This window comes from Phasianus colchicus, chromosome 19 (genome assembly GCF_987193195.1).
Source record: "Phasianus colchicus chromosome 19, bPhaCol1.hap1.1, whole genome shotgun sequence".
Taxonomy (NCBI): domain Eukaryota; kingdom Metazoa; phylum Chordata; class Aves; order Galliformes; family Phasianidae; genus Phasianus; species Phasianus colchicus.
The window spans coordinates 185227-205550 of NC_143454.1; the positions used below are offsets into that span (position 1 = coordinate 185227).

The 20324-nt window shown below is 48.8% G+C and overlaps 1 long non-coding RNA gene across 19 annotated transcripts; it reads left to right on the top strand.

The window, feature by feature from the left end:
- Positions 1-2012: 2012 nt before the first annotated feature.
- On the top strand, positions 2013-20114 carry LOC149915412 (uncharacterized). Of its 19 annotated transcripts, none has more exons than XR_016458925.1 (6): positions 2526-2903; positions 3137-3768; positions 5837-6133; positions 9088-11847; positions 18549-19438; positions 19957-20114. It is a non-coding gene; the product is annotated as an uncharacterized LOC149915412 (long non-coding RNA). The 19 variants fall into 19 exon arrangements; XR_016458927.1 differs by having other exon boundaries at positions 18549-18684; XR_016458928.1 differs by lacking the exon at positions 19957-20114 and adding an exon at positions 4678-4791 and having other exon boundaries at positions 18549-19677.
- Positions 20115-20324: the final 210 nt, after the last annotated feature.

Genomic DNA, 20324 nt, shown 5'->3' on the forward strand with positions numbered 1-20324 from the left:
AATTAGGGAGATGGGGAAGGGGAGGACGGACGCTATTATGAATTAGGGTAATGGGGAAGGAAAGGAGGGCGATAGAAAAGGTAGGAAAGAAGAAGCAAGGAGTCTTTATAGGAAGAAAGAGGGACATAGTCACCACCATGGATCCAGCGTGGTTCGTAGTTCAGCCTTTGATCTTCAGTAGTGGTGGGTCATCAGGCATTGTTGTTGATGGCGACGACGACAACGGTGACCATGGTGATGATGGCCCTTTTTCAATGCTTTCAAAGTGGTCGAGTCAGCTGTCTTTGGAGTGACAGCTCAAATCCAAAGTGGTTGAGTCAGCTCTCCTTGGAGTGGCAGTTTCTGGCTCTGGGATCTCAGCAGAAATTCCTTTGTTCCCACCTTCTGGGCCTTGCCAGCAGATAAGAGGGAGCAGGGATGCCCATCTGCATCCTGTTTTTCACAGGACACGATGGTATCGTTCCCCAATTTTCCCATACAAGGTTGGAGCTATTTAGTCACAGGCCAGATCTTCCGCCAGTAAGCACTTCTGAGCACTCTCTTCCAGAGGTAAGCAACTCTGGAGGAAGGGGCTTTCAAATGTTCCCAGAGGGATGTCAATTGTCACACGGTAGCACCCATCTCTTGCCTCCTCAACAAATCAATCAGAGTCTTATCACAAGAAATACCTCAGGAAGCAAGCTTTGAGCCAAAAAACAAAGAAAGATTCTCACAACCAGAGACTTCTCAGTGCTCCTGGACTCCTAGTGGGAGCTTACAGATCTTTCCAGGGGCCCATGGGATCAACCTGGGGACTCTCTGGATGCCCCAGTACCACTCTGGGATAACTCCAGACCCTTCTGGATGAGTCTGGAACCCCCTGGATGCCCCCAGACCTCTCCAGGACTTCTCCTGCAGATCCTTTTGCATGATTCCAACAGGGGATAAGGGGGGTTCAGCAGGGGGTGGGAGGGGGGGAAATGAGCTAGTGAGGCTTCTGTGGGGTGGAAAGGGGGTCTGGGGATGGAGGGAGAGGTGGAAGAGGGAAACTGGAGAGTTGTGTGGAGCTTCTGTGGGGTGTAAAGGGGGTCTGGGAGGAGAGAGTGCTAGTTGGGGGGGGGGTAAAGAGGAGAGGCAGACCACATGAGTGGAAAGGGGTTCTGGGGGTGGAGGGAGGGGTGGGAAGGGAGAACTGGAGGTCGTGGGGGGGCTTCTATGGGACGTAAAGGGGGTCCAGTTGGGGGAAATTGGGGTCAACATAGGGGAATGCACTCCAGAGGGCAGGGAGGAGGGCATGGGGGTACAGGGGACTGTAGGGGTCAGAAAATGGGGTCAGAAGCAGGGGGAGGAAGGGAAGACAGGGGACCCTGCGGGGGTGCAAACAGAGGGGACTGGGGAATGGTAGGAGATTCTATGATGTGAATGGGGGAATTGGAGCAGGGGAACTTGAGGGGACAGGGAATTCTGGGGGTCAGATAGAACGGACGGGGGAGGGGGATGAATCTAGGGGAGAAAATGGGAAGATTTGGGGGGGTCGGGGGAGAGTATGGGGACACAAGGGATCAGTGAGAGACAGACACGGAAGCCTGGGGGTCAGAATGGGGAACAGGGGCAGACAGTGACGGAGGAACTGAGGGGACGGGTGGAAAATGACTCCAGCGATGAGAATGGGGGAAGTGGAGGCGGGGAACGGGGGGGGAGAGTGTAAGCCCAGCGGTCAGACTGAGGGACTCGGGAGGTTGTGGGCGACCCGCGGCGGGGGTGGGGGGGGGGGTGGGGGGAAGGCAGTGAAACACCGTGGGTGGGGGGGAAGGGCGGGGGGCACAGGGCATCTCCCGCCGCCGAGCAGAGGCCCTGAGCAGCAGAGGACCCACGAGGCCAAGACAGGACGGCCCCAGCCCCGGTGCCCCCGCCGCTCCCGAACACCCACTCGCAGAAGCTGAGGCGGCGCTCGGAGTCCCGGGGCTGCGCCGCGGCGCTGGAGCAGCGCGGGGCCCCGCTCCGCTTCCGCGTGGCCGCGTCCTCGCGTCGCCGCGTGATGACGTCACTCCGCGGGGAGCGGGGACGGCGCGTCGCTCGAGCAACGGCCGCGCCGGGGCGCTGTCGCTATGGAGACGCCGCCGCGCATGCGCTGTCGCCGCGGGGACGGCTTCCCGCGCCGCAAGGAGGGAGGGCGCGCTGTCGCCGTGGCAGCGCGGCCTGCACGCACGGCCTGAAGCCCGAGTGGGGCTCGAGGGGCAGCGGGGGGCGAAGAAGGGTGGGGGGGGAACGGAGAGCCCTCAGGGATCTCCTGGGGAGGTGGGGGAGCGACTGGGGGAGGGCAGAGCTCCGGGGATGGCGGCTGTGAGTGGGGCTGTGGGGTGGGACATCCGCAGGGAGATGCAGCCAAACAGGGGGATGTGGGCAGAGCATGGAGGTGTGGGAAAAGGAAGACGGGCATCTGGACAACAGCGTGAGAGCCAGGCTGATAGGGAGGGAGCAAGGGAGGGAGGAATGGGAAGAAAGGGAGGGAGGGAGGGAGGGAGGGAGGGAGGGAGGGAGGGAGGGAGGGAAATGGAAAAAGGGGAAAAAAAGGGGACAAGGGAAAAGAAGGAAAGGAAAGGAAGAAGGAGAGAGGGGAAGAGGGGCAGAAAGGAAGAAGAAAAGGGAAAAAGTCCAGAGCTTGGTCTGGGTGGTATTGCAATGTAGAAGGGCTTCAGGTATCTTGTTAGGTGCACAAGAAGGAGTTCATGCAGCAATAAATGATATTGTTGTGTTCATGTAGGTCACAGTGGTAGAATTGAAGCAGATGGAGATAAGATATGGCACCAAAGTGAAATACTGCACAACATAAGACGATGTGAGCTGAAACCAACGTGACTTCCTGGCTTCCCAAATTGCACTGGTTTAAGAAGTTATTTGTGGGGATGGTGTGTGTAATCGCTGTATGTATGCATCCTTCCTTGTAGTGTGATTGGACTGTGGAGATGTATCTCTAAGTATGAAAGGTCAAAGGTGGTGAGGATTAGGATGTGAACATCGTAATCCTCAAAGGAAAAGGGGGGATTGATGTGGGGTGCTCTGTTCAGCAGTAGGGATTAGCACATCAGTTTAAGAACCAGTGTATGAGTTTAGCAAAAGGAATCCATGAGTGATCGTTCTCAAACTTTCATTTCAGCTTTAGTGGGAGAACAGCCTCGTTCCTCCTCAATAACTTTCCACAAATGAATACTTCTACCTTTTGCCTCCATGACTGTGCCTCACGAGAAGCACCAGAGTCCCAGTAGAATACTTTTATCTTTTGCCTCAACACGCGCGAGGACATTTTCCTCAGGTCCCACGTACACTGCTAGGAAAAAGTGGCTCACTATGGCCTTATCAGCCGCTCCGCTCGGCAGCCAGTAACGTCTGAGTGCGAAAACACAATGTGCTGATGGAACTGCATGTTAAGCTCTGCAAATTGCCACAGCGCTGCGTTCCTGCCAGGGCTGCTGTCTGTGTGCAGGGATAGGATTAGGAAAGCCAAGGCACAGGTGGAGCTGAACTTGGTGTGGGATGTGAAAAATAACAAGAAGGGGTTCTACAGGTACGCAGGCAGAAGACAGGCCAAGGAGAGCGTTCCCCCTCTGATAAATGAGGACAGAGAACTGGCTTCCTCAGACATGGAAAAAGCTGAGCTGAGGTGCTCAATAAGTGTCTTGCTTCGGTCTTCATTGGTGGTCAGGCTCCTCCTCATGCCTGCCAGGACCTGAAGAGAGGAAAGTGGGACTAAAGAAGGCTTCTCTGAGAGCTGCCGCTGCACGTGCAGAGGTGAGTCCTTGGTGAACACAGACACGGCTCTTGTTCTTCTCAGCGCCTCCGTCTGTCAGAAGTGAAAGAGATTGCAGAGTCCCAAGGGAAATGGTGTCCTGTTACTACACTCACTTTGTTTCTTTCCAGTCCTCACACCTTCTTCTACTGTCGTCTTCTGCAGTTCCTTCTTCACTGTCCTCTCTCCTCTTTCTTCATGTGATCTTCTTTTACTGTTCTCTTCATAGCACGATCTGCTCTTCTTTACTGCTCTTTTCGTTTTCTGCTCTTCTGTACTCACTTCTCTTCTGCTCTTCTCATTTGCCACTTTCCTCTCTTACCGTCTCTTGTACTTCTGCCAGACTTCCTTTCTCGCTTTTCCTCTTCAGCTTCTCTCCAACTTCTGCTTTTGTCTTCTCTGTATACGCTCTGTATACGCTAATACCTCTTTTGCTTTTCTCCTTGTCTGCTTGTTTTTCTTACCTACATCCTTTTTCTTCTTCTCTGCTCTTCTTTCTTTCTTGTCTGTTTTCCTTCTGCTCTTATCCTTCTCAGCGTCTCTTCCCTTTATTCTCTCCGCTACTGCTCATCTCTTTTGCTGTCTTGCCTGTATCCTATTGTGCTTTTCATCTTCTGCGCTTCTTCCTTACCGGTATCCTTAATTTTATCCTCTCTTCTGTTCTTTTTCTCTTCTTCTCCGTGTCCAATGCCTGCATCGCAACTCTGTCAGAATTAGTTTTGGGGTGGAAAAAGGTACCCAGATACATAGGTTTGTACAGTGGAACCTCTTACACTTTGCCTGAAAGGTGATCCAAAGGAGCCCTCAGGAACCAAGACCACAAAGGAGCTGCTTTTGAATGGAGAATTTTCCAGAGTTCCTTCCAGTCGTTGCTCAGAGGAACTGAGGTTTTTATCCTTGTATCTCTGCAGAAAAGCAGGGTGGAGGGAACACATATGGTGAGGTGCTCGGGTGAAATTGCCCTCCTTGCACAAACAGCCTGTTTGTGTCCATGTGATGCACGGTGAAGAGAAGCCTGCTGTTCTGTGAGTAAGCCTGCCAAAAGGGAGTTCTGGCCTTTTTGGCAAGTCTCTGAGGTGAGGTCTTTAGACAGGCTGGTTGTTTTGCAGGGGAAATGCCATTTCAGCTGTTTGTTGCCACGCTTGGTTGGTGCTTGTATGAAAAACATTCATCATCTAGACAAGCAGTGCTCTAGCACCAGGGAAGGGAAAAACCTCATGTACATCCAGTCTTCTCCATGAGCCTTATGTTGCCTTTCCACAGAGTCTCTAAATGCCTGTGGAAATCACGGGGGGGTGGGGGGGGCAAGGGGATGGGGAAGAGATGAGGGGCAGTTTGTGCGCATCCTGTGCCCACGGAGCAGGTATTACCTACAAAGAGCTAGGAACCCTTCACGGCATCCTGGACTTGTTTACTTTCCTTGTTTGAGCGTGATGGTTTTGTAGGTACTTTGTGCATTTTAAGTAACTGTCAACTCTGCTGAGACAACAGGCGTCCTAGAGAGAGCCTCGCCGTTCCCTTTTTGTTCGGGCTGTTTTATTCCCTCCTGAGATTAAAAGGGACTGTGGTCTTGCTTAGCAAAGGGAAGCGTGTGCATGCTTCCAAAGCAAAGGCAGGTAGGTGCGTGCTTGCTTAGCAAAGGCAGGTAGAGGCATGTGATGCGAAGGCAGATGGTTGCTTGTGAAGCCATGTCAGGTGGTGTGTGCGCTTCAGTGCTGGTGGGTCAGAGTTGAAGATGCACGAGCTGTGTGACAGCTCTGAGAGTGGGATGGCCAAGGAAGAAGCCTATGGTCCTAGCCCCCTGGGGAGAGAGTGAGATCACTAAAGGGAGGGAGGATTCTTAGACTCTGAGGGGTCTAGAAAGGGAGCTGAAAGGTTTGGGGCTCCCTTGCTGTGCTCTGCGCAGGCTGTGGCAGTGCTGGGGTTTATTTTGGAGTCAGTCTGAAAACAAAATGAGACAAGGGGGTTTTCTGTGCAGTTTGAAGCCCTGCAACTCTGCTGCCGGGGCTGCAGCCCAGGGTAGGCACCCTGTCCCCACAACTGCTGACCACGTTCTTTCCTTCTCTGCAGTGACCACGTCCAGCCCTACGAAGACACTTTACATCATGTCGGACACCAAAGTGTCTGCGCTGACCACGTCTGTGATGGGTGAGGCTACCTCAGTCCCTCTCAAACTGCCAGGCATCCAACCTTCCTCCTCCGCCAGCTCTCCTCCTAGCCCTGTCACCTTTGCCACCTCCCCATGTTGTGTCGTGTCATGGAGATCTGTGGTGCTGGGGCAGGCCTGAACTCCCCTCCCTGACAGCAGACGCGTTTCTGAAATCTCTGCTCATTTCCTCATCCTGCTGGCTCATTCTGTATTTACAGGTTTGTGTCCTTTACTTTTCTTGGGTAATTTAGGACTGGTTTAAAGCAGCTGTATTTGCTATTGCCTTTGTCTGCAGTTACCCTTGTGGGTGATGGTGATGGGATATACCCTTTTGGGTTAGGTTTTTATGGAAGGGGAAATGGTGGAATCACCATCCCCAGAGGTGTTCAAGGAGTGTTTAGGTGTTGTACCGAGGGATGTGATTTAGTGGGAAATGTTGGACTAGATGATCTTAGATGCTGTTTCCAACCGTGGTGATCCTATGATCCTAAGGTTTACACTTGTGGATTGTGATGAAGTGTTAGTGTTTAGTGCTAGAGCTAAGTGCTGAGGGTAACCCTTTGGGGTTAGGGTTTCATGTTACTGTTTTCTGTTAGGTTTAAAGGTTAAGGCTTAACACTTGATGTTAGTGATGGTGGGGGTGTGCCCACCTGGTTGGGGGTTTATGGCTTGTCCTTTTTGTTAGGGACAACAGCAGCACTTTTGAGATGGGAATGAGGGTTAAGCGTTAGCATTTTGGATTAGGGCTGAGGAGTATCTTTTGGGGTGAGTGTTAAGGATTAGCCTTTTAGGTTAAGGTAAAGGGTTAAGGGTTGTCCTGTGGAGTTAATGCTAAGGGATGCTGTAGTGTAAATGCTGAGACATGGCTTGAAACCTGATTTTTCACCTGGTAGAAAGGCAGGGCCAACCCAGAGCATGCAATGTTCCAGAATGACAGAAGGGGTGGAGCCAGGATCCACCCCTTCCCAGCCCTCATTGAAGGGTTGGCAGTGTAGGCAAAGGAGATCCCTGCCTACCTGAATCCTTCTGAAGATAAGCAGCTTCTTGCCTTGATTTCTGTGCCCACGGCTGTTGCCTTTGAGCAAATTCTCCCTTGCTGCAGCCTTGGACCTTGCTCCTCTGCTGTCATGGCATGAGGCCTGGCCTCATGGGGCGCAACCCTGCTGACTGATAGATGTGTTGGTTTGGTTGGGGGTGGATGCCGTAGCTAATGGCAAAACCATTTCCTTAGTGCAACTAAGGAGGTAAGTGAGAAAACAAGAGAGTCTTGAGAGGAAAGAGTGACTGATGGCAGCGCTGTACTGGAAGCAATAGAGAGGCTGACAGTGGCTGTCGGTGGCAGTAGAGCGATCCGAGTCTGTGTCTAAATGGTTCTTAGAGCTGTGTCTGTTCCTTGGAGAGGCCAAACAGTGTGGAGGTACTTGTACTCACAGTTGTTTGACTTAGGAATGAAGTGTTTCTCAGCTCATGCACCTGACAGCGTTGTGTTTGCTTGTGCAGCTTTGCTTTGTGCATTGTAGAGCTGTCAGACAGATGTGGATTCATTTGCCACTCACTCAGCAGGAATGAGACTAGTAATACTTTCTGTAAATGCATTTCAGTTGAAAAAATGAGTTTGTTTTGGCTGTAGAAATGGTGTATTGGAGGGATTTTGGTGGATGTGGGCTAACAGGATAAGGATTCTATTGGCAACTGCTTTCTGTGACATGGAAAGGCTGTACTTTATTTTAGGGATGGAGCATGGGATTCTATTGACTCTTATTGAGAAAGGGGGAAATGGAAAGCCTCTGTGGGTAAGAATGTTTTGTGAGCTGTATTTTGGGTACTTTCATCTAAATAGGACTGTGTGAAAGGGTGTGTGTGATGGAGGAGAGAGAAAAGTGCCTCGTGTTGACTGTAAGGAAGGCATAACGTTAGAGCAGTGGAAAGGCAAATTTAAGAAACTGTGCTTGAAAACTTGAAGTTAGTGGCTGGCTGTGCTAAAATCTTCTTCCAAAGAGTTGCTCTTCAAGTATTTCCTGCTTTCTCTCTGTGAGAAACTGACGCCAGTGGCCTTCCACTGCAGCATGGCCGTGCGGAAAGGCTGGGGAAGAAGACAGAGCTGGAGAAAGCACCAAAGAGAGGTACAGATACATAACAGGCATCTGGACTTGATGCACTGTCTTTCTGCCCAGGCTTTCTGTTTCTTCATTGCTGGGACAGTTCTCTGCAGTTTGCATCCCAGCTTTCTCCCAAGTCCTGGCTGCACAAAAATGCAAGCATTCAGAGGAAAAGGAAAAAGCAGAGGAGTGGGCTTCTGAGAAAAGAGTTGAGGGGGAGCGTGAGGAGCTTGAGGCAGAGTTTCAGAAAAGTGGTGCTTTCACTTAGGATTGCTCTGAGATTTCCTTGCCCTGGGTTATGATTGAGTGTAGCTATTGGTTTCTTGGTTCCTGTGTATGCATTGTTGGTAGACAGATTAGTGTGTGGAAAACACAGCTGAGAATCCGGGACATGGTAATGTACCAAATGGACTGAACTACTGGAAGGATTGTGGGAATGAGAAGAGAACCTGGATTTCTCTTGCACAACAAGCCTGTATCAGTTGTGTCTCCTTTCACTGAGCTGAACGCATGGTGTGTGTGAAGTCTTCTGATGGGAAACCCACGGTCCCACAAAGTGGGCGTGGAAACGAAATGGAGCTGAGGTGCATCTGTGTGCTGAGTCATACTGCTGAGGACAGAGAGGAGCCCCAGCTGAAAAAGCAGCTTTGGTAAGAATAGTGGTGAAAGTAGGAGTGGGTATGGAAGGTTTAGACTGCTCTTGGAGGAAAGGTGAAAGTTTCAAATGTTCTGCAGATTCAGTATGCCTTTGTGTGCCACATCTGCCTGCCCTGTCAGCACTATGTCAGGCTTTTTTTCCTTTCCTTTTTAAGGTAGGAAAAACAGTTTCTGGCTAGGAGAAGAAGAAATGCAAGTCTTCCCTGCATTGCTCCTTGGGCAGTGGGTGCTGATGAGCAGTCCTTGTATGAGAATAATGTATTGTCATTTGATCTGTCTTTCCATTCCTTCAGCAACTGGGGTGTTGATGCAGCTGCACGTATCTCCTGTTTTGTCCTGCTTTGTGTAAAAGAATAGTATAGTATGCAATCTCTGTGTGAAATTTTCTTAAAGTATTTTACTTTATTTGCCCCTAGGAAGCAATGGCTTGGAAATGATGGCAGTGTCACCCAGCAGCCCACACAGTGACCTGATGTCTCATTGCTTGCGTCTGTTAACAACCACCACGATGAGAAAACAACGTTTGCATGGATTCTGTGCTGACTGTGTCAGTACAGCCCTTAGGAGTGGTGTGGACATGGCATGGCAGGGAGAAGGGAATTCCCTTCTGATGGGAAAGTGCCCGAGGAGTGTTGACATCCCGTGTGTTGGTGCCCCATGCCCACCCCATGCCCCACGCACTTCTGAATGAGCAGCACAGCTTTTGTGTCATTCAGCCACCTGTGGCAGAGCAGATCAGGCTTTCTGCAGGCGTCAGCAATCATCCCATTGCTTTCTGCCTTATAAGGAGTTGAAAACCTTTTCATTTTGGAATCCTACTTCCAAGCTTAACCACCTCCAGTGAAGCAGATGTCATTTTTCTTGTATCCTTCAATTCTGAGTCCATATTCTCCCAAAAGCAAAAGAGTTTGGAGGTAACCACCAATAGTTAAGTGAGTGATTTCAGTATGTATTTCTGATCGTGACAATTACTTCAGTTTAGAGGTCACAGTTAATGTACTGTGCCTGTTTTAATTCTGACCAAGGTTGTAGTTGTAGCTGACTTCCCAAGGCTGCAGTACGTGGTGGTGACACAGCCGTGGGCTTCTGCATTTGCATTAATCCCACATTTCCTTGCAGGTCAGCTTGTGCTGGAAGTGGACGGTATCAGAGTGTGAGTGAAGGTCAGTGCAGGAGCAGCTGTTGATGGGAGTCCAGGCTAATGAACTCTGGAGCATCTCCCAGTACGGTACCGGAGGAGGCAGGAATGATGTTAAGGAGCTCCTCAGCAGGAAGGTGGCTCATCCAAATGCTTGCTGACAGTTTGAAAGCCCAGACCCTTCCAGCCTCCACCTCAGAGGCAACATCTCCTTTGTCCGATCATGCAGCACCTGAGCAAGAGGGGGACCTGAGCTGGCTACACAAGAGTCATCTTAACTTCTTTGTTATTTTACTTCAGATAACTCCATTGGGTGACCCTGCTGTTGGTTTCTTAAAATTTGGATAACGTCTGATGGAGGCCCAGAAGTGTTGTGGGCACTCACAGAGGTCACAACTGTTGCTAGGGTGGGAGCGTTTGTCCCACAGCTGGTGAGCAGAGCTGGTGCTGCACGCAGAGACTGGGCTCTGGGCCTTCCTTGAGAGAGATCGCCCTGTGAGAACCCGTCAGAAGCACTGCTGCAGCACGTGCATGAGCTGGGCACAGCTCAGGCTGAGCAGGCCGAGTGGGTGAACTGGGTTTGGTGCTGGGTGGTTGCTGGGAGGTGTCTCAGAAGAAAAGCTGGGCTGGGGTGGGCCCGCTGTGTCAGCCCTTGTCCCAGCTGGTGGTGAGAGCAGGGTGGAGGCTGATGGGTGCTGCCCACTGTCACTGCTGCTCTTACCATGTGGCACAGCAGTGCTCTGGTGTGTGAGCTGGGAGGGAGGAGGACAGCCACTGTGCCTGGCTAAGGCAGAGCTGAGGTCTGTTGATCACGTGGATCGTACCAGTGCAGCTATTGCGGCTGCAGTAGGGGTGGAAGACAAAGGGAGTTTTCTTCATGACAGCAACACCATCCACTTGCTTCAAGGTGTGTAAATGTTGAGGAGATGGAGAACACTTGCTGTCAGAAATCATGGCAGCTGTACAGAATCTAGTTGTATTTTGGGGATGGTTCTTGTAACCAGTTGATTTTAAGACACTGTCCTACTCAAGAGTCTAAAGTGCGTGATAGAAGAAAGCTGGGAAAATGCTTCTCCTTACTATTTTTCACTTGCAGATTCTTTCTTTAGGGATTCTTTCCAAAAGGAGATTTTGGGGATTGAGGCAGTTGAAGAAAGAGTGAAGCCAGGGGGCAGTCCCTGTGGAGAGGACCCCAGGAACTGAGCTTCCCCACCACTGTCTCAATGAGAAGACAGACGCAGTTCCCATTCCTGCTCTGCATATGGAAAAGTATGGCTGGATTTATTTGTTTGGGTTTTCTTCCTTTCTCTCATTTTGAAGGGGAAAAGCTGGAGCAGGGGGAGCACTACTGGTCCTTTGTTGCCTCCATAACCGGTTGGATTCTGCATGTGCTGCAACAGGACAGCATTGCCAGGCTCCTTAACCTGCTGGGGCAGGGTGGGAGCAAAGAGCGTGAACTGCCCTCCTGCCAGCTGCACCTAGTTATGGTTTGTCAGGTCCCTGCTGCCCTGAATTTCACCTGAAAGGTTTGTTCTAGCTGCTTGCAGTAGTAAAATTTAGGGAAGAAATGGAAGTCAAGAGCTAAGGCTCTGCACAATAACTTTGCGTGGATTGAACTGTGGCACCTGAAGACTGTTTCCTGAATAATGCTGGCATTTTGCAGGTGTGTTGGTTTAACCCACTGAACTGATGTCTGTGAGCGCCAGTCTTCTCCACCTGAATAGTAAGAAAGCTGGGATATGCCCAGAAATTGCAGCAGTTGCTGTGAATACTCTCCCAAATGTTTGTTTCCTTTAGTGGTAGCTAATGACTCAGCACTGTGATATCCTGTCTCTGGCACGATCTGGAACGCTGCATCTCTTTGCAGATGTTGGGTGCCCATTTCCATGGACCCTCCTTTCTTTCTCTCCTCAGAAGCAGCACAGTGCGGTTCCCTGCGTTAGGGAGCAGCAGCCAGCAGGCTGCCAGAATGCCAGCTGGGCCTTGCAGCGCGCAAAGGGACGTGTTGGGGATGGACCATCCTTAGCACCATGCAAAAGTGAGTGTCTTCAGTCCTCTGTCATGAAGTATGGAAGAATGCATTTTAAGTATTACTTCTGAGCGGGTGCAGGACTGTAGGGATGTCAGGTAACCATGGTGGAAGCACTGGGGAGGCCAACAGCGGCAGCTGATGGCAGCAGTGTGACAGAAGGCCGTGTATAAGTGGTGGTGCTCAGAGCTGAGTGCATTCCTGAGAAAGGCACTCTTGAATTTATGGCGTTTTCTTTCACCTAGTGATATGTAGAAAGTTAGTGAAGAAAGGAACAACAAGAACAAAAATACCCTACTGCAAGGGCAACTGCATTTGGATATTTACAGCATGCTAGAGCGTTATGTGAGAACCAAGAACTCCGTGACCTGTAGGATGCAATGTCTTCTGAGAGATTATTGGAGGACTTTGTGGACGGAGATGTGTTTAGCTCACTCTGCATCATCTACACTGCCTAAGGAAGTTACACTGCAGTAAGAAAACCATGCTCTCTGAAAGCACAGTTTCCCATTGAGAAGAATTATTTGGCTGACCACCTTGGGGTCAAACTATAAAGTGGATTACAGGGCAAGTACAAGGGGCGAGACAAAAACGCCTAAGGCATGGTTTATTACTTCTCAAAGTAGAAATTAAGAAAGGGTTAGCTGAACTTCTCCCTGGAAATGCCTGTTAGTTTTGCTGGAATCCTTAGTGACTAATTCAGACAGACATCTGTGCTGCAAATGTCTGTAACTGTATGGATGAAGTTTATGATCTGCACGTCCTGTAAAGCTATAGCTACATTGTCTTTGATTTTTACTTAAAAGATTGCAATGTCTTACCTATGCTATATGAATTGCAAAGCTTGCCTGCAAGCTGGATCATCCAGCAGCTTTCACACTCTCCCTTTGTGGAAATGTAATCAACTCATTCAATAGTGGGATCATGAATGAGTCCAATGAGAAGGCAGCATCAACAGTGAAAGTTTGACTATAAACTGAAATAATGAATTACCATGGTTGAAGCTGAACCAGTAGTCCAGTAATAGTTCTATGAAGTCTCAACACCTACCAGATACTTTCTAATGAATTTAAAAGATTCTTAATGCTAACTTCATACTGCATGAGTTGGTTCCTTTACACAGGTTGGTTCTTCCTTAACTTATTCCATACAGGTTTTAGTATCACTCTAGGGATTTTTTTGATAGAAAAGGACTTCTTGAAGGTTATCACTTGTACATTATGCTTTTACATAATGTACAGTGTGGATTTGTTCCTAAGAAAATTGCATGAACAAAACGAGGAACAAATAAACTTTCATTTATTTCTTTCAAATTTTTTTTTTTTAAATATGTATTTGCTGACCAACTTCCACACGGAGCTTTTGATCTCCTTGTTACAGCATGTAGATCATGGGATTAGTCAAGGGAAGACAACAGTATGGAAAAGAAAGGTTTCCCAATGGAAACCTTTGCCATTGGGACAGCCTCAGAGGGTAGGACATATATGTAGACAGCTGGGCCAAGCATGACAAAAACTACGATGATGTGGGAAATGCAGGTGGAGGTTATTTTGTTCTTTGTTTTGGTGTGTCTGGAGCTTCAGCAAGAGGATTATGTAAGAGATGAGGAGAAGTGCAAAGCACATGACAATGACAACTCCATTGTTGAGGAACATCAGAAGTTCCGCTGTGTAAGGTCAGCACAGGCCAAGTTCGCCAACTGACGCACATCACAGACAAAGTCGTCCAGGACGTTGGGGCCACAGAAGGGGAGCTTGATGGTGAGAGCAAATAGAATGATGCCATGAATGAAGCCACCGCCCCACGAAGCTCCAGCCAGGGCACAGCATACAGTCCTGTTCACAAGCATGGTGTAGTGGAGAGGCTTGCAAATAGCAACGTAACGGTCACAGGCTATGGCCAACAGCAGGAAAGCTGCTGCTGCTCCCAGGAAGTGAAGAAACAAAGGCTGGGTCAATCAGGCCTTGTAGGAGTTGATCTTAGGATTTGAGAAAAAGTCAGCCAGCATTTTGGGTGGGGTCATAGAACAGTAGCAGATATCCAAGAATGCCAGATTAGCCAGGAAAAAAATGCATGGGTGATCCCAGCTGGGAATCCCCCTGAATTGTGAGAATGATAAGGATGTTGCTTGGGAGAATTATGATGTAGAACAGGAGGAAGAAGAAGAAGGGAATTGACTGGACTTTGTGGGATTGAGACAATCCTAGCAGAATAAACTCTCTAACTACAGTTTTCATGCTCCATTTTGACTCTTGCAAGCCCTGAAAAACAGACAGCAATAAACACACAATGTCAATATGTTGCAATATTTAAGCAACTTAGGCTACGCTTAGGCTACTGAAAATGCACATCCTGTGACCATTACCTGGTTTTATGGAGGACCACATCCCTGTATGTAAAGGAACATCAGATTTATTGGGCCATACCATACGGCAGGCCGCCATTAACCATTTTATTATTGAATGGTTTTCATCATTATATTGATTACCTGCATATAATCTCTGTCTAAGAGCAGGATGGACGGTCATTGTGGCCAATTTGGCTATTTCCAGGCTATTCACCAGAACACTTTCTGCCCCAGAATCCCATAGTCTTAATAACCAAGCCGGCACACTTTCTCTAGGTTTCTGCCTGAATCGTTGGACTAAGTCCATCAGTTCTGTTGCCGTGTACGGTTGGGCTGTTACGTGCAAGTGGGTTTGAGCGGGGGGCCACTGATCAGGCGGCACCCCTGCTGGTCTGTCCTGTACCTTTTTTGTTTTTTGAGATATAACAGGACGGACTTCTAGTGCGTCCGTCAAAATTGGGGATTCAAGATCCGATTTAGATGGTTTATTTTCCTGATCAACACAGTCCGTTGATTCAGGAGCCTGGTCATTGTTTGTTGAAATACTACGAACTTGACCTATTGGAAGACGTAGAATTGGTTTTTTTTCCTGTTAATAGGCCAAGTTCCTGTTCTAACTTTTCAATACGATCTTTTAAAAGTTCATTTTCATTCACTGAAGTATTATTCCTTATTTTGGCATTGTTTAAAGCATTTAATAGTGGCCATGCCACTGTAGAAGCAGCTAATTGTCTTTCTCTAGTGACTAATATATCTTTGACTAGTCCCTGAAAGTAATCCACTAGGCGATATGGGGAAACGTTTCCCACAACACTTAGGGGACCCCATTTTTCAATGATAGTTGCCAATTCATAATAAGGGGATCCCGCAAATCCTGGGATCTGCCCTGGAATTATCTTATCTAGGGGGGTAGTGTTCTCCCCCTTGAACCATTTACAGAAATTCCAAAGAAAGGACATAGTGTAAGTTTCAGTATATTCGGCTTGCCTGCCTGGCTTGCCAAGTGTATAATCAATGAAAGTTATATAAAGGAATATTATATAATTTAATAATATTAAGATGTTATAGTAATGAAATAAACAAGAGAGTTAGGCACAGCGAGACAAAGAGAATAAATAGAAGGCTCACCCGTGTCGTGGGCTCGCTCAGGAAAGACCAGTGGAGTAGATCTTCCAAAGAGAGAGAGAGAGATCCTTCCCCACTGGTAGTCAGCTCTTGAATGGGTCTAGGAGAGTTGCAGCCAGGCTCCACCCCTTCCTGCAGCACAGGTGAATTCCTTTCACCTGTGCTCCCAGGGCTGCCTCATTGCTCGCCTCAGGTGACTAATCAGAGGTTCAGGCCGTGACTCAGCAGTTCCCATACACTGAAGTAATCTACCTGGACTTGTGCAAGGCTTTGATATGGTCTCACTCCACATCCTTATCTCTGATTTGGAGATACGTGGATTTGAAAAGTGGATTAGTAGCTGGCTGTATGATTGCAGCCTGAGGGTTGTGGTCAGCAGCTCTGTGTCCAGGTGGAGGCTAACAATAAGTGGTTATATTAAGGAATCCCTCAGGGTTCCATCTTGGGACTGCTGTTTTTAATATCTTTGTTGGTGATCAAATAAATTCTTCACTGTGGGGGCTGTCAGGCACAGGAAGAGGTCCCCCAGAAAGGTTTTGGATTGCCCCATCCTTTGAGGCATTCAGGGCCAGGGTGGATGTGGCTCTGGGCAACCTGATCTACTGCATGACAACCCTTCCCATGGCAGAGAGGTTGGAACTGTATGATCTTTAATATCTCTCCAACCTAAACCAGTCTATGATTCTCTGAATCTAACTCAGTTCAGTTGGTCAATCTGGGACCCAAATAAATATCTGTATAAACATGCCAAGGCACCCTAACAGCCTAACACAAGTGCACGTGGCTGGCACAGGATGGATCCCCTTCCACCCCAGTGCAAGGAGAAAGGATGAGGAAAAGCAGATAGGTTCTCAACGCCTTTTTTACATCTGTCTTTAATAGTCAGGCCCGTTATTCTCAGGGTACTCAGCCCCCTGAACTGGAAGACAGGGTGGGGAGCAGAATAAACCCTCCACAATTCAGAATAAAACAGCACGTGACCTGCTGCTCCACCCGGGCTGTCACACATCCGTGGGATTGGACTGGATCCACCTGAGGGTACTGAGGGAGTTGGTGGACGTGGCATCCTAGCAGCCCTAATCAATCAGGGAGTTCCCAGGTGACTGAATACTTGCTAATGTGGTGCCCATCTACGAGAAGGATCATCCTGATGTCCTCCTATGACTACATACCCACCTGGTGGATGAGATGCTGTGGGTGGAAGCTACCTGGACTGGAGCAAAGCCTCTGACACCGCCTCCTGTAGCATTCTCCTGGAGAAGCTGGCAGTCCATGGCTGGGATGGGTACACTCTTTGCTGAGTAAAAAACTGCTAGGAGGGCCAGGCCCAGAGAGATCCAGATGGAGTCCAGTTCTGAGAGGCGTTCCTCAGGGGTCGGCGCTGCAGCCTGTCCTGTTCAGTGTATTCACTGACGAGTCGGATGAGGGAATTGGGTGCACCCTCAGTAAGTTTGCAGATGACACCAAGTTAGGAGGAAGCGTCCCACAGACGGACTGAGATAGGCTGAATGACTGGGCTGACTGCAACTGCATGAGCTTTAAGAACGTCAAGAGCTGAGTGCTGCTTTTCGGCTACAGAAACCCCAGGCACCGTCACTACAGGCTTGGGGCAGAGCGGCTGTAAGGCTGCACGGACGAAAAGGGTCTGGGGTGCTGGTGACAGCCGGCAGTGCCCTCCAGTGGCCAAGGAGCCCAATGGCAGCCTGAAATGGGGCAGTCAGGAGCGGGGATGCGATCGTCGCTGTGATTTGCCAGTGGCCCCAGGGGATCTAAATTGCTAGCGGTTGTCCTTGTCCCATCAACTGCAGCCCAGCCCAGCCCAGCCGCTCCCTACAAGAAGACATGGCGGCCCTGGAGTGTATCCACAGAGGGGCACCAAAGCTAGGAGGGGTCTGGAGCGCAAGACTTAACGGGGAGTGGGAGAGGGAGCTGGGATGGTTCCGTGTGGAGAAGAGGAGGCTCAGGGCAGACCTTATCGCTCCGTCCAGCTACCTGGAGGGAGGTTACAGTGAGATGGGACCTCTTCTCCCAGGTAAATAGCAATAGGACTACGGGGAATGGCCTCACATTGCACCATGGGAGGTTCAGATTGGATAGTAAGAAAAGTTTCTCCCAGAAGGGGTGGCGAGGCATTGGCACAGGCTGCCCAGGGAAGCGGTGGAGTCTCTGGAGGTGCGTAAGGAAAGGGTAGCTGTGGTACTTCAGGACAGGGTTTGTTGGGCAGTGTTGGTGGCAGGTGGATGGTTAGACTGGATGAGCTTTCCAACCTTAATGATTCCGTGATTCTCCTCTCAGTACCTTACGTTCGCAGAAGTAGCACTAAATATACTGTGGATCTTTCTAAAGTGCAGAAGGTTACAGTGAGCTGTGTCTGTTCCATAATGTTCTTCCATTGGCTCTGGAGCATCGTTCTCCAATTGATGTGGATCCAGGGTGGATCCAGGGTGTCCCTTAAGGAGACCTGCATAGGCAGGAAGAGCAGTTGCTTAATCTGACACTGCATGGACAACGTGACTGCCCATCTCCCCAGCCCTGTCTGCTTAATGCCACCTGGCACTTGCCTTGCTTTTCCTTACATCAGACTTCTCTTCTAAAGTCTGCACTGAATGTTTCAGATCCTTTGTAGCAGCTGCCACCTGCTCTCCTCAGAGGACACGGGTGCAGAAGGGTTTCTCTTACGTTTAAACAAAGAACAGTAAGCGTAACAAAGCGTAACACAGGTTACCAAGAAATAGAACGTACTCCTCAGCTGTATGCCTCCACTGAAGTTCTCCTTCCCAAAAGATGACTGTACAAGAAATATGTCACGTACATAGGTAGGAAATGATAAATATTAATATGAAAGGCATATTAATTAAACAGTTAGCTGGCTAAGGACACAGTGAGACAAACTGCTAAGGAGGGACAAACATTAGCTCCCTGAAACTCAAAGAACTGCACTCATTAAAAGGGCTATAAATGATCAGAGATTAAGGGGAGAGGAAATTGGGATAACAATAGAAACTGCAAAGGTTGAGACAGGCAGCTGGAAAGGTGGCTTCCAACGTGGTCAGCCTAATCAGGGCAGGTGGAAATACCTGTAAAATGAGGGCAGTTACATGCACAGAATGAGAGAGAGTTGTCAGTGCAAGAACAGCGGAAGATTGGTATTTCTTTCCATACTGTGAATATCCATCCTGAAAGGTCACGTTTTCTCATGATAGAAATTCCACTTATTGTGTGCGTGTTTCACTGACAGGATTGAACCAGGGCAGCTCATGAGGAGGTGCTGAGTGTTTGAAAAACACTGAAGATGACTTCAGGTTTTCAAGCAGAGCTCCACCGTGTGACCACAAGCAGCCGGTGCCATCTCGAGAGGCCCTGGTGTTCCTGAGGTACCTGCCTGGGACTAACAGTTGTCAGAGAGAACCTGCAGGAGACCAGAGCCCTTTGGGACTGCAGATGGAGCCTGGAAGGAGAGCCCCAAGGGATCTGATTGCTAGCAGTTGTCTTTGTCCCTGTACTGCAGCCCAGCCCGGCACTAAATCCTCCCCCCCACAATAAGACAGTGGATCGCTGGGGATGATCCACAGTTGAAGTGGCCACTGGAATCCAAGAAACTCTTCCTGGTTCTTAGTAGATATCCAGATATCCGCGAAACGTCCTGGATTATCTGTGGCAAACTCAGACTGAAAGAGTCGAGTGCAGGTCACGCCAAGTAACTGTGGTAGAATCCATTATTTGGGGAGAACATCTCCTTCCAGCTAGGGAAGTTAAGTGGAACAGTGTGAAAAGATCCATCCGGCCAATCCTCTGAGTAAGGGAAAATCAAATGTATTGTGCTATAGTGGCAGAAGGCAAACATTATTGGACTGTGCCTCAATTTACTAAAAGCTGTCTAATCCACTTAACCCATGAGCAAAAACAAATGGTCTAAGCGGAGTGAAGGACACTGATTTGTGACGTAACATGAGGAAGACAGTAGATTGCTGATGTAAGAACTGTCATGCTTGTGCCCTGACCAGTGCTGATTATGCTGGAGTAAAAGCCTCAGGCCAGCACCAGTGTACCGAAGGCCCAGGGGAATGACTGCAGATTGACTTTGCAGGACTCCAGCCCACGACAGCTCAGAGCAACAAATGCATCTTGGTATTAGTTCCTTTTTGCAACGGGGCAGTAGCCATTTATCCCTTCACAAATGCCAGTGCTGAGAAACCAAAGGCTCTACAATATCGTTCATATAACTCTATGTGTAGAGAAAATGGCTTTGATCCAAAAAGCTAATAGTATAGACAGATAACAGAGAAGGCAGAATACCAGAAGGCATGCCACAACAGCAAAACGACACATCAGTGACAATGAGCTTGTCTTTCTCTGTTTATTTCAAATGTGTTTTTTTCTCTCTTCTGCATTGATTGCCATATTGTAGAAAGGATTGAAGGGAATAAAAAGCTAAATATATTAGAATATATAGAATATATAGATAGATAGATAATATATAGATATAGATAGATAATATAGATAATATAGATAATATAGATAGATAATATAGATAATATATAGAATATATATATTAGTCAGGAAGAAAATGAATGTAAGCAACCTCAAAAACACTTCTTTATTTTTTGCATAAGCTTGACTTAGTAAAAGGTGCTCCTTTTCTGTAGGTATGAAACAACGGATACACCAGGAAATTTTGGCTGACCTCCCCAGATCACAGCCTTTAAAGGGATCATTAATTGCAATGGAGAAAGATTTTGGTGGGCTACATCAAGGGGAAAATGAAAAAGCTTTGTTAGGATTATAAAGCACCAGGACTACAGCACCCTCTTATGGCTTCAATTCAAATGCACTGGGTGCCCTGCCACTGGCTGGGAGGGCGGGTAGAAGGCAAGGCCAAGTGAGGAGGAATTGAAGGAAGAATGGAGGGAGGGATGGAGGGAAGAAGAGATGGAGGGAGAGGGAAGCAGAGGGCAGGGGCTGCAGCTGCCCCACAGGGAGAGTGCAGGAGGGACAGAATGCATCCAAACGGCAC